This window comes from Centruroides sculpturatus, unplaced genomic scaffold, assembly GCF_000671375.1.
Source record: "Centruroides sculpturatus isolate CEXI.00-Female unplaced genomic scaffold, Cexi_2.0 scaffold148, whole genome shotgun sequence".
NCBI lineage: Eukaryota > Metazoa > Arthropoda > Arachnida > Scorpiones > Buthidae > Centruroides > Centruroides sculpturatus.
The window spans coordinates 388,638-402,452 of record NW_019384359.1 but is presented as its reverse complement, the minus strand read 5'-3'; the positions used below and the strand labels follow the sequence as shown (position 1 = coordinate 402,452).

Below are 13,815 nucleotides of genomic sequence, written 5' to 3'. Positions count from 1 at the left end.
AAAAAACCAATATTATAAAATTTTGTTTATTTTTACTTTACATTTAAGACAATTTTTTTTAAATTATATATTATACTTTTACTCTTATTGTAAAATGTATCAAACGTAACATATAATTATAACACAATTAAGTTATTCACTTAAGATAATATAATATAAAAATTGAAGATAAAATTTTATATATTTATACTTTTGTGTACATAGACGGAAAATGCAATTTATGAAAACTTTGTAAATGATTAAATATTCAAATATATTAGAAATTAGTATTATTAATTTGTTCAGTTATTGTCAAGAAATAAGATTGATATTGAAATTAAATAATATATAAAAACAAATGATTAACAATTAATAAATTTCATGATTATTAATTAATAGTCGCGTGATTGAAATATATTATTCATTATCCTATAATCTCCTAAGAAAACTCGAGAGTTTCCCTTTAAAAAGTTATTAATGTAGAAACTATGGAAGCGATACAAGGCCAGAAAACAGTTCCGAGTGAACAATGTTAATACTTAGTTTATCATTTTTCTTGTCACGTAAATGACAAATCGTTTTATATTATTTACTTGTCAGAATGTTATTTATAACTAAAATTTATTTTATATTAAATAAATTTTTGAAGCATAATATAAGATTATATTTTTAAAATATTTTATTGAGTTTGCGTTAAAGATATATTTTTAAATATACGTGAAATGTAGTAAATTTGTATATCAAAAGATACTATTTTGTTTATTATTAAAAGTCTACTGCACTTTATTAATTTACATCCAGATAAATGTAGTAATGAAATAAATGTATTAATATTTTAATTTAAATTAATGCGTGAAAAATTTTATGGTTTCTACTACAAGAAATTCAAATTATAACTTTTGATATAACGAAATAGTTTAAAAGTTATATATTTTATTAGCGTGGGACTATATGCTTGAACTTTCTTAACTACTCTCCATTACTTTCTTTTGCTTTCGCTTATGGCCCATTCGAATTACTTCTGTCTACATGACTCCCCTTTACTGATGAAAGCTATCTGCGGCGGCGACAAGGGATGGATAGTTTAATGGCAACGAGCCAAAGAAAGATTCTAACAAAAGAACGAAAAAGTCCAGTAGAAGTCCGCTGGATGAAGACTGCTGCGACGTTCACGCTTCATAAATCATGGAAACAGAGACAAGTTGTGATGTGACTTGGTTGTGCGATTTGTAATAGTATTGACCTGAGCAGCTTAAACAAAATAAACATTGTAGGTAAAAATCGATGACAGGTTATAGTGTTGATTTATAAACAAGATTTATATAATTATTACTTATTTTTATCCGTTGTATGTGAAGATTCGTCACGAAATTTTGTACTACGAAATGCTTAAGTTTGTAATACATTAAAACAAAAATGTAATGTAACTAAATTTTTAAAATAAGCATTTTAACTGCATTTTTATGGTAAAGTGTATATTACGTTTTAAAAAAACTTTTAGGACATGTCACGCTTTAACCATTAGTTTGTTTTTCTATTACAAGAAAAATTTTAATTACTTAAAACTATTTAAAGCAAAAGTTTGTACATTAATTTTTTTAATATATAAAATAACTTCTACTAATTTCAAAATAAAGGATTCGTCGTGTGTAAACACTAATGTAACTTTATCTATTATTAAATTTTAAGTTAAATACACAAGTTTCTACTTTTTAAATATTACTTTTAGTTATAACGCCATGAATATTTTTCTTGCGAATTAAAATGCTCAAATAATTGTTAAATATCTGAAAATATAATTAACAATATTTCCAAATAATTGATAATTATTGGCATCTTTAATCGAGAATTTATGTGAGAAGTTTCAGATCAGAAACAATACTTTGAGACATAATTCATCGAAAAAGAAAAGAATCGAATTAGTAGCTATCAAAGAAAGGTAAGACATGTGGTTTTGACAATGTCTAGTTCCTCTCACTCTCAACTCGGAAACAAGATAAATGTCTTAGCTCACAAACAACGTTTTTGTGGGGTTGCTGTGCATGTCACGATCACTAACAAACATACTGATGACGCACGTTTCCATTATATGCAAAGATCATAAAATCCAGTTTTTACCGTTAAAAATATATGTTATAAGGAAATATAAAACCGATAAATATTATATTCCTTATTTATAAGGATTATAACAGATATCTAATTGAGGATTTAGACCTCAATTAGATATCTGTTATAATCCTTATAAATAAGGAATATAAAGATTATATTCCTTATTTATAAGAAATTCATTTAAAAATATTAAATTATTAGAAATTTTTATAGGATGTATTGTTCTCTTATAGAAAATCATTCGTAAAGATTACGTAAATAAAATATTTTATTATTTAGTAGTATTTTATATTCTATTTAATGTTCGATCTAAAATTCGCTTATTGCACAAAAAATTGCCATTTCATTGGATAAAGTTTGAAGATCCACTTTTTATTTTCGCTGATTGAACGAAAAGAAACGAGCAAATCGCGTTTTGGAGTTTTTGTTGCACACAACTGGTTGCACGGACTTTAAAATGTGCTAACTAAACAGTTACTGGCTATTTTATAATAGTAAGAATGCGAAATAAACAACTTTCTAAAAGTTGTCAACGTTTTATATATATATAACGTGCCTTTGCATACTTCATCAGATGAAGGTTTTTATCGTGATAACTGAATTCATTAAATAGTAAGAAAAAAAGATAGTTTTAATCTTAGTGGTATATAAATGATCTTAAATATGTAAATTTTTTAAATACAAGCTTGGTTAAAATAGTTTAGTATTATTTTATATTATTTTATATTTTCTCTTAAAACTGTTTCAAACTTAATTTAATTTTGGAAATTTTAAAATTAGATGTTTCAGTAATGCTATAAAACAACACATACAAATTTTAATTTATCCTTATTTATTACAATAACTACGATAACTTAATATGGATTTACATTTTAAATAATATCTATCTTCAAATACTTTTAAAGTAAAACTGTTGCCATTGAATTCAGTATATAACTTTGTGTTAATACTGGATTTTACTCTGTGTTAACAATATTACTTTAAGTCATTTAGTAAGCAAAATGTTTTTCTGAACGACCAATTATTTATTACGACATTGCCATAATACTGAGATACAATTTTTAATGATCTTTTAACTTTAAAATATCACGTGACTTCCTATCTAGACCAGAAGTTCGTGTACAGGTTATCGGAGTTTCCTGCTCAAAAGCTTTCCATATCTGATCTGCATTTTAGTGGTGCCCCTGTACATTATACTTCTCCTAATAGCAGTTGAATCATGCCAGTTATCTAACTCCGTACTGGAGAAAATTTGAATCGAAATCATTTGATTTCCTGTTTAGGCCGGAAATTCTTATATGATTAACCGAAGATCTTCGGTCCCTAAGATTTCCATATTTGGTCTCGATGTTCATCTATATAAACCCGTTCCCGGGATTAACGAAGGACAGTACAGTATTAACTATCTCAATTATTGGTCTGCAATTTAAAAATTGCAGTCTAATAATTGAGATAGTTAATACTTCAAAAAATTATTGGGTTTTAATGTTTGCTTGGTTTAGTTTTTATTATTATGAGATATATCTACTTTATGATATAAATTCAGTTTACATATCATAATCGAAATTACAAAGAAAATATCTTAAAATTTATTTTTTTGCTGGTAAATATTTTTTCAGCGATAAATCAGATAAAATTTATTAGAAACAAAACTAGATTTAATTAATGTTAAATCTTATGCTAACGTAAAAATTTTTCTATCATCTTTTAATTAGTATCAAAATAAAAAAACTTGAAACCTTAATTGCTAACAATTCATGATCATGTCATTTAGGTAATGAAACATTTCTGAAATATATTTGATTTTTATTTATTGTCGTGTATATAGTAATAAACAATCTTTAACAATGATCAAATTAAAAACATATCTAAAATCTTAAAAATGATCCATTAGTTTCTATTGAATATTGGAATATTCCGTGTAATAACTCTATTAATGTTATTTCTCTCTATATCATCTAAATAAGAATCGTGCATAATAAGATCGTCGAAATTTTAATTGTCTTTTCAGTTGTTGAGGACCGATTCTTGAAGTTTGCTAATAAGCATTTTTCGTAAAAAATTATGAAGTTCGAGAGACTGTTTCAGACCACATAAAACAGAAAAACTATTGATAAGATTGGAACAAATAACAAGGGATATTTCGTCTTACACTAACCACAAATGATCATTTGAGAAAGTTATTCCAATAAAATGTAGCGACAAAAAGTTTTGAACTGGTAGTAAAGTTTTTATTGTGTTTTTACGTGGAAAAATGTTATAACTATTTTAATTTTACAGTATAAAACGAATNATCAAAATAAAAAAACTTGAAACCTTAATTGCTAACAATTCATGATCATGTCATTTAGGTAATGAAACATTTCTGAAATATATTTGATTTTTATTTATTGTCGTGTATATAGTAATAAACAATCTTTAACAATGATCAAATTAAAAACATATCTAAAATCTTAAAAATGATCCATTAGTTTCTATTGAATATTGGAATATTCCGTGTAATAACTCTATTAATGTTATTTCTCTCTATATCATCTAAATAAGAATCGTGCATAATAAGATCGTCGAAATTTTAATTGTCTTTTCAGTTGTTGAGGACCGATTCTTGAAGTTTGCTAATAAGCATTTTTCGTAAAAAATTATGAAGTTCGAGAGACTGTTTCAGACCACATAAAACAGAAAAACTATTGATAAGATTGGAACAAATAACAAGGGATATTTCGTCTTACACTAACCACAAATGATCATTTGAGAAAGTTATTCTAATAAAATGTAGCGACAAAAAGTTTTGAACTGGTAGTAAAGTTTTTATTGTGTTTTTACGTGGAAAAATGTTATAACTATTTTAATTTTACAGTATAAAACGAATCTTGTTAGTAAAATTACAAACTGAATTGAATAAATTATATTGAAGAAGACAAAATAGTTTATAATAAAGTTCTATTATAAAATGAATTTAATTTTGAATAAACTTCAGCATCTCAATAATGATTTGTAAAGGGCATACACGCTTTCTTAATACAGAACTCCGATTATCCGAGGTAATGCTACCTCGGAGAAAACGGACGACCGTGGCAATTTCGAATTAAAAATTACGAATATAAAAAATTTAGTTATACGGTATATCACTTTTAAAAAAGTCTATTTTATACCTTAGTGAATTTAGCATTATAAAAAGAATAATTTTTACAGCAGTTATTATACAGCTAATACGGACTGTACAATAGTTTTAATATATATTATTTCTCATACATTGAAATTAAATGATAAAAGGTAACAGAAATAAATCATTTTGAAATATGTGTTATGGTTTTAAACTTTCTTCTATAATTCGGAAAATCGTGGTTTCTATTATATTTAAATAAAATTATTAAATTTTTGAATTCATATTACATTCTAAATATATTTTCATCAAAAAAGCTAAAGGAACATAGTTTGATATGACATTTTTGAATTAATTTATTTTCCACATTATTAAGATAAAACTAAATTATAATGTTAACAAGATAAATTTTTGTTAAATATAATTATTCAGTCTCTTAAATTTTAGCGAATCAGAAAAGGAAAAAATCACTTAAATTGAGTTTCTTCTGTTAAATAACTCAAAAAAAGCTAATGAAAGTTTTGGAACGTTCGAACAAAAATTCGTTTTTTATTTTCCTTTTCTCAAATTCAAAGTTTTTTCAAAAAAAATTGAACTCAATACAGAAATTTAATATATATATATATACAGCACATTATTTTTTATCACAAATTTAAATTCAAAACAAATTACAGTACAATAATTAGACACACACAATCTAACACTAATTTTGTAAAAGTAAAGTACAAACTCCAACAATAATCAGTGATTACTTTACAATTATTAATTGTAACTTTAGTGTATAAAAGGAAATTTCTTAACACACAACAATTGATTTATATCATGAAATTTTAGAGTAACTTTCGCGGTTTTGGTGTTTTATCTTGTTGCAAGGTTAGAATGCAGCATTTTAAATTTGTCGTCGTAATTTCTAGAAAGAATAAATTAGTCACGAGCAACCCTTCAGGTCTTAATATGCTGCTCCTGGGCTTCGGAAACGGTATTTTATTTTTCCGTTTTTTGCCTCGTGCAATTATTCGACCATAATTAAGCCGATGTTGACGACAAAGAACATTCAAACTAAACTCGACTAAAGAAAAGAAAAGAATAAACTATGTATTACAAGTCTGCACATCGTTATCATATATTAGTTTCGTACCTAGTATACTGGTAGTTATGTAGTAAGTGGTATTCAGCAGGTTTAAATTTAACACCTGCAACTATATAAAAAAATGTATGCGGACCTCCGGAAGCCTATGAAGTTTACTTACGGCCCGCATACAGAAAAGGTTGCTCATCACTGGCATAAATGAAAAATCGACAAGCAATAACAGAAGGCAGTTCTATGACCATAAGTTATGAATAATTTCAAAATAAATTCTCGAAAATATCTTACATGCAGTGACAAACATCTCCATAAAATTTCGGATTATGTTCAAATTCAAGAATAGCAGTAATACTTTTCTATAGTTAATAAATCAATGAATCATGACCAGCAGAAAAAGTTATTTGAATATTTTTCTCTGATGGCTCAATCGAATATTTTGATACAGTATTTGCATTGAAGACATGCGAAAGAAATAGTATCACCACAAAGCGATGCATCTGTTCGTGAAATCTTTTTGATATTGGTTATTGAGTTGTTACTCACGTTTTTCGAAAATGACTGCAAGAAAAAATTTTAAACGAATTTTTCTCGGAAGCTGAGCAAATAACCGAAATTTCTAGACTTTTGTTTTACTTTCCTTTACAGAATAATTATCTCGCATCCTCTTGTATCATGTTTCTATCTGATCTAGTTGCCATATTAGGAGAAGGACATAGTCAGAATTACAGATGAAAAGTTAAATTACGTTAAAAACGATATCAGAAGATATAATTCATCCTATTTGTAATTTAACTTTCTATTGCTGACTATCAAGATTTTATCGATAATATACGACCCATATATCATTCTTCTAAGGATCTTTATATGCCAGAGATTAAAAAGATTTCAATCCTGAATTTTATTATTGCAAAGATTTCGATAAGATTACTTTGAATAATATTTAAGCGTGTACTAGAATACGTTTAGTAGATTTATATTAATTTTAATTAATTTTTATAATTTGCGTTAGTAATTTTTTATATAATCTTTAAAACAATGAAGTAAATATAATGTTGTATTTTTTATATAATTAAATAGCTTCGATAAACTAAATACCGCAAATAAAAACGGCAACTTTATATTAAATTATCGTTTTTTTTTGTTTTTTAATGAAATCTTAATTAGCAATCACGATTTTGTAAAAAAAATTAATTGGAAGCAAAAACTTATAAATAAAAAAAGTTTATTTTTTAATATTTCTTTATAAATTTTACGAAATAAAATTTTATATAACCGTAAAAAGACGAATAAAAAATAAAGATTAAAAATGTTCAGTAATATTTAAAAAAACATTAAATTTAAGATAATTTCATTTAAAATGAAGAAATTTTATTTAAAAAAAATAAATACATTACTGAAAATAGGTTATTATTTTAAAATATTCTTAAAAAATAAAACTATACTTTTTAAAATAACTACCTTTGAATTAACAGAATATTTCATGGAATTTTATTTTTTGAATAAAAATTTTTAGTCGTATATAAAATCAAAGAATAAATCTCCAGAGAAGAAATATTTCTAATTTACTGAACTAAAATTAAATACTTTCATTTATGAAAAAAATTTATATTTTGTTAAATTATAAATTTTTAAATCTTTTTCTGAATTTTTTTTCTAAATAAACACCGCATTTACTCGAATTTTGACGCAGTTTTTTTCAGGTTTTAGCATTTCTAAAATTAGGTTGAGTCTTATATTCGAATAAATACGCAAAAATTTAGAAATATTAAATATGTAAACACCTTTTGTACAATTTTTTAAGAGTATGTAAGTCAGTAAGACGAGTAAAAGAAAAATTTGTTTATTTAGTATTCAATCTATTAACAATTCAAAAGTAATATTTCTGTAAAATAAACATACTTATTGATCCGTGGAAAGCACATTTTATTTTATTTTGTATTAAAGTAAACATAAATTGTGTTCTAATTCTATCTGGCTACCTCACATATTAGAGTTCCTGTCCCGTGACATTTTATTTACTTGCATTTCCCAAGTGATATTTTCCACTTTCGTTTCTGAAAGTAGCCCCAATGTAATAAACGTGGCCTGAAATTTACTTAGATCTCTTAAAAATTGTTAATTGCTATTTACTTTGCTTATACACATTGGAAATAGGGAGACAATATATAAACGGTTAAGTCTTATATTAATTGATATAATAATATTTGTATGTTTATTATTTATATTTTTATATTAAATTTAAATATAACAGCTTAAGTAATGAAGTTTCTAAAATATATATTATAATTGCCTGAACATTAATACATTTTTTAATTTAAAAAATTATTTAAAAAAAAAAACAGTAAAACTAAATACAGAAGATTTTCAATCAAATTCAACATGCTAAAATATTTAGAATAAATAAAAATTAGAGAAGAATGATAAAAGTATTACAAATCCATTCAGTGACTGCTAGACTAAATAGGATAAAATTAAATGGCCGAGTTGTTCTTAATGTACCATTTATTTTGAAGGATAATATTGAAGGATATAGAAGAAAATTACGGGAAACTAACGAAAAAAGTTTATTAGAACTTTACCAGTTTCAGAGTTATTGATTGTTTTCATTTTTACGGCTGTTTAAACTTCATATAGAGTATATTGTACAGACTGTTGGAATGTCTCATCAGTGACTAGCTATTGTCCTACTATAGAAAAGTGTAGAATAGAGATTGATAAACTCAGATTGAATTCCTTCGACAAACTAAAAAACAGAATAAATTGAATTCCATTTTATTTTTTAATTTTTTTTTTGTAAATAAAGTAGCCTATAATCTGATTCAATTGGATCAAGTGATTACTGAACCATTAATATAATGAAAAAATTAAGAGAAAGAGTTGGAATTATAAAAATAGATATTGCACTAAAGCAATTCCAATTTAATTTGCATATATTTTTATGACGTTGTTTAAAGACAAAATTTTCGGACTTTTCATTGTACGACTTCCAAAAAAAGATATTACTTCTTTTAAGAAACAAATTTTGAAGTGACAGAAAAATAAATTTTCTTATAATGTTAAAGCGTTTTTAAGTTCACACATTATAAACAGTTTTAAACAAAAAATAAATATTTAATTATCAAAATCCAGATGACAATATAAGTAATAAATTGTTGCATATATTAAGATAATAATCAATCATCACGTTGAAGTAGCATTTGATAAATAGGATTATTTTGAACGTAATTAGAGAAACAAAGAATAATTGAATTTAGCGAATATAATCAAAGCAAAAGGATTTTATATATATATTTTTTCTTTTATTAATCCATTTTAACGATGATAAAAATGACAATGATGTTGATGATAATTAATGTAGTAATTATTCAAAAATTAATTTAATGTAAATATGGTTTTTATTAGAGTAAAAACTGATTTTTTTACTAAAATTATTTTCTCTTTTACGAAGCTTTTTGAAATAGATATTTTAGTTAATATGCTTTTACTATTGATTTTCCTAAGCAAAAAATTTTTTAGTTAATTTATAAAACAGCAATATCAATTTAACCAAAGTGTTAATACATTTCAGGAAAAAGGATGGTAAATAAATCTTTTTAATTAGGTGATAATTAAAGCTATTTAATTTTAAAAGAATTTCTTAATAAAACAAGTTAAATAATCTACGCTTACAAAAATTAAAATTCTCCCAAAATGGCAAAATAACTGAATATTTTTAGATCTTTCTACTTCAGACCACGCATAAATAGAAATGTTACTCAAATGATATTCTTAAAAAATAAAATTTATGTTTAACATATATATTAGGGAATATTTATTTGCTTTCTTTTATTATTATTATATTAACAAAAGATAATATGAAATTATAAATAATTATAATAAAAAAGTCTATTAAACTAATATCAATCTGAAAATTTTCTAATAAATATTTATATTAATATTTAGAAATATTTTGAATTTTTAAAAGAAATAGGACAGAATCCGATTTAAATATTGCTTGTAAAAATGCTTAATTTAAAACGAATACTGATACTACATTATATCAAAATTCAATATGAAACTGACTGAAAGTATGGATTTACAACTGACAAATTAAGACAAAATAAATTAAGGCAAGATCTTTATAATTTTTAGAACATGTAATTATATATAGTAATATTAATTTAAAAGTTTTATTATTAATAGATGAGACTGATTCAAGTTTGTTGACATTTTAGGTAAAATTCAATTAGGCTACTTGAAAATATATCAATAGCGATATATTTAAATTTTAAGTAAAATATTATTACTAGAAATAATGTGAAGAAATATTCATCTATAACACTTACTATAGCCTATTTTGAACGTTTCCACTATGTTTCTGAACGTAAGACTCATACGCTATGTTCCACTGTAAATTTTAATAATAATATTCGAGTGTAAAACTCGTTGGCACATATTTTACATGCTAATAATTAACTAAGAATAATCACTTTGATAACTTTAAAATAATTGTTGTTAGTAGTAACATAAATTAGCATATTCTGTCATTATTTATTTCTTGTTTCGAACTGTAGACATTCATTCTAAAAATAATACCCATTATACATACATAAACCCATTTTCGAGTGTAATTTAACATTCACATTTTATATTTATTACTGATGATAAAATGTAATATTTAATATTTAGCTACTTAACATTAATTATATGTATCAAAAATAGTGTGAGTAATTGTATTCATTTAAAATTAAACATCTCACAGTTATAAAATTAGTTAATTATGTAAATATAGATATAAATAGTTGTTATAAATTCTTCCTTCTTAATAACTTAGATTATTCGAATAAATTTCAGAATAACCTACTTATTCATAAGTAAATTTAATTAAACAGACTGCATTTGATGAATTAATTTATTAGAAAAAATTATTTAAAAAAAAACAGTAAAACTAAATACAGAAGATTTTCAATCAAATTCAACATGCTAAAATATTTAGAATAAATAAAAATTAGAGAAGAATGATAAAAGTATTACAAATCCATTCAGTGACTGCTAGACTAAATAGGATAAAATTAAATGGCCGAGTTGTTCTTAATGTACCATTTATTTTGAAGGATACTATTGAAGGATATAGAAGAAAATTACGGGAAACTAACGAAAAAAGTTTATTAGAACTTTACCAGTTTCAGAGTTATTGATTGTTTTCATTTTTACGGCTGTTTAAACTTCATATAGAGTATATTGTACAGACTGTTGGAATGTCTCATCAGTGACTAGCTATTGTCCTACTATAGAAAAGTGTAGAATAGAGATTGATAAACTCAGATTGAATTCCTTCGACAAACTAAAAAACAGAATAAATTGAATTCCATTTTATTTTTTAATTTTTTTTTTGTAAATAAAGTAGCCTATAATCTGATTCAATTGGATCAAGTGATTACTGAACCATTAATATAATGAAAAAATTAAGAGAAAGAGTTGGAATTATAAAAATAGATATTGCACTAAAGCAATTCCAATTTAATTTGCATATATTTTTATGACGTTGTTTAAAGACAAAATTTTCGGACTTTTCATTGTACGACTTCCAAAAAAAGATATTACTTCTTTTAAGAAACAAATTTTGAAGTGACAGAAAAATAAATTTTCTTATAATGTTAAAGCGTTTTTAAGTTCACACATTATAAACAGTTTTAAACAAAAAATAAATATTTAATTATCAAAATCCAGATGACAATATAAGTAATAAATTGTTGCATATATTAAGATAATAATCAATCATCACGTTGAAGTAGCATTTGATAAATAGGATTATTTTGAACGTAATTAGAGAAACAAAGAATAATTGAATTTAGCGAATATAATCAAAGCAAAAGGATTTTATACTTTTTTTTTCTTTTATTAATCCTGTTTTTCATTTTAACGATGATAAAAATGACAATGATGTTGATGATAATTAATGTAGTAATTATTCAAAAATTAATTTAATNCAAGTGTTAAGAAAAAAAAAAAAAAAAAATTAAGCACAGATGATGATAAAAGCTAAAAGGAATCTTTACTTGATAATAGAAATCACAATATAGCATTGCAAATATAATAGAAATATGAAGTCTTGATATTATGGATTTTCATTACTGACTGAGGCCAAAGAATCCAGATTAAAATAAACTTCTATACAGAAAATAAATATTTTAAGTCTTGATATTATGGATTTTCATTACTGACTGAGGCCAAAGAATCCAGATTAAAATAAACTACAATACAGAAAATAAATATTTTTAAATGAAAAAGTTTTTAATTTTCTATTATAGTGATGCTGCTTATTCCTTCCAATAACTACATTCTATTAAGTTGACAAAAATGAAATTGTTATATTTTAAAATTTCGCGAGGATAAAACTGCTTAATATTTCATAATTTAAAGTAAAATTATAACATAGAAATCAGAATTCTGAGATATTATTTACTATAGTACTTTCAATCTTTTCAAATTCAAGATAGTTTCGTTGCCTGCTTGTTGACTTACTTTTCTACAAAGTCCTTTCTTTGTAGTTTTGTTCCCCTCGTGATTCCTACTTCCAAATGTCCAGAATCTGACCTGCTATCTTCAAACTGAATACCTCTTCTGAAGAAAGGTCGATTATTCCCATATTCTCCTATCTCCATAACTTGGCGAAGCAAAATATCTAAGAATTATTCAGGCTATCTACATATATTTAGAATACTATATAAAGGCTATTTACATTATTATGTCAACGATAGCATAACAATTCGGAAGAGCATATAACTTCCTGTTTTCTCCTTCCTTCTCTTTCTGGCCCTCTTTCTATACGCAATCTCTCTTAAAACGTCTAGTTCTTCCGATCAATGAAAACCATTCTATTTTTCCTTACTGTCGACCCAGTTGGTGATCTCAGTTAACCCGGGTTACTTTCCTTGTGGAGTGTGGACTGACCGATTTAAATGCATTTATCGTATTTGAAACCTTTTAGTGGTTATATCAGTTCAAGCTTAGGAACTTATTTGCCGTTTCGGTGGATGCTTTTTATGTTCCGTGGCCATCAAACTGTTAATAATCTTCTAACAAGATGGAAAAACAGCTTACTGTTGTTTACAACATTCGTACCAATTAAAGATTGATTAAGTTCCATCAAGGGAATATGGAAACTGTTCTAGACAGGACGACACTATATATATATATATATATAGTGTTGTCCTGTCTAGAAATGATGCTTAGAGAACAACTTAACTTTTATCTTCACTAAAGTCAACAAAGAATTGTCATTACTAACAAAACTTGAATGCTCTATTTATATATTGCAATTTTTGCATAACAACGTAAAACTGATCACTCTAACACTAACATTAGTATGTCTGTCAACTCTCCAACAGACTATGTAAATGTATACACAACGAAATACATTCTTGAAAGCAGTAATCAAATATCAATATTATTAGCGACAGTAGTAGCTAATCCAAGAAAAGTTCTATGTTTAGTGAATATTAGAGGTGATAACAGAATTTTTTATAACAGTTTTCAGCATGTTTTTACTAATTCT

The 13,815-nt window shown here is 24.8% G+C and overlaps 1 long non-coding RNA gene across 1 annotated transcript in view; it reads right to left on the bottom strand.

Annotated features, from left to right (window-relative positions):
- The window catches only part of LOC111640418, a 55,815-nt gene extending 42,743 nt beyond the window's left edge, over positions 1-13,072 (bottom strand). Inside the window, exons 1-2 of the long non-coding RNA XR_002759269.1 lie at positions 13,000-13,072; positions 12,783-12,924 (exon numbers count right to left, since the gene is read on the bottom strand). This is a non-coding gene — a long non-coding RNA (uncharacterized LOC111640418). The remainder of the gene's footprint in view (positions 1-12,782; positions 12,925-12,999) is intronic.
- Between the last annotated feature and the right edge of the window lie 743 nt (positions 13,073-13,815).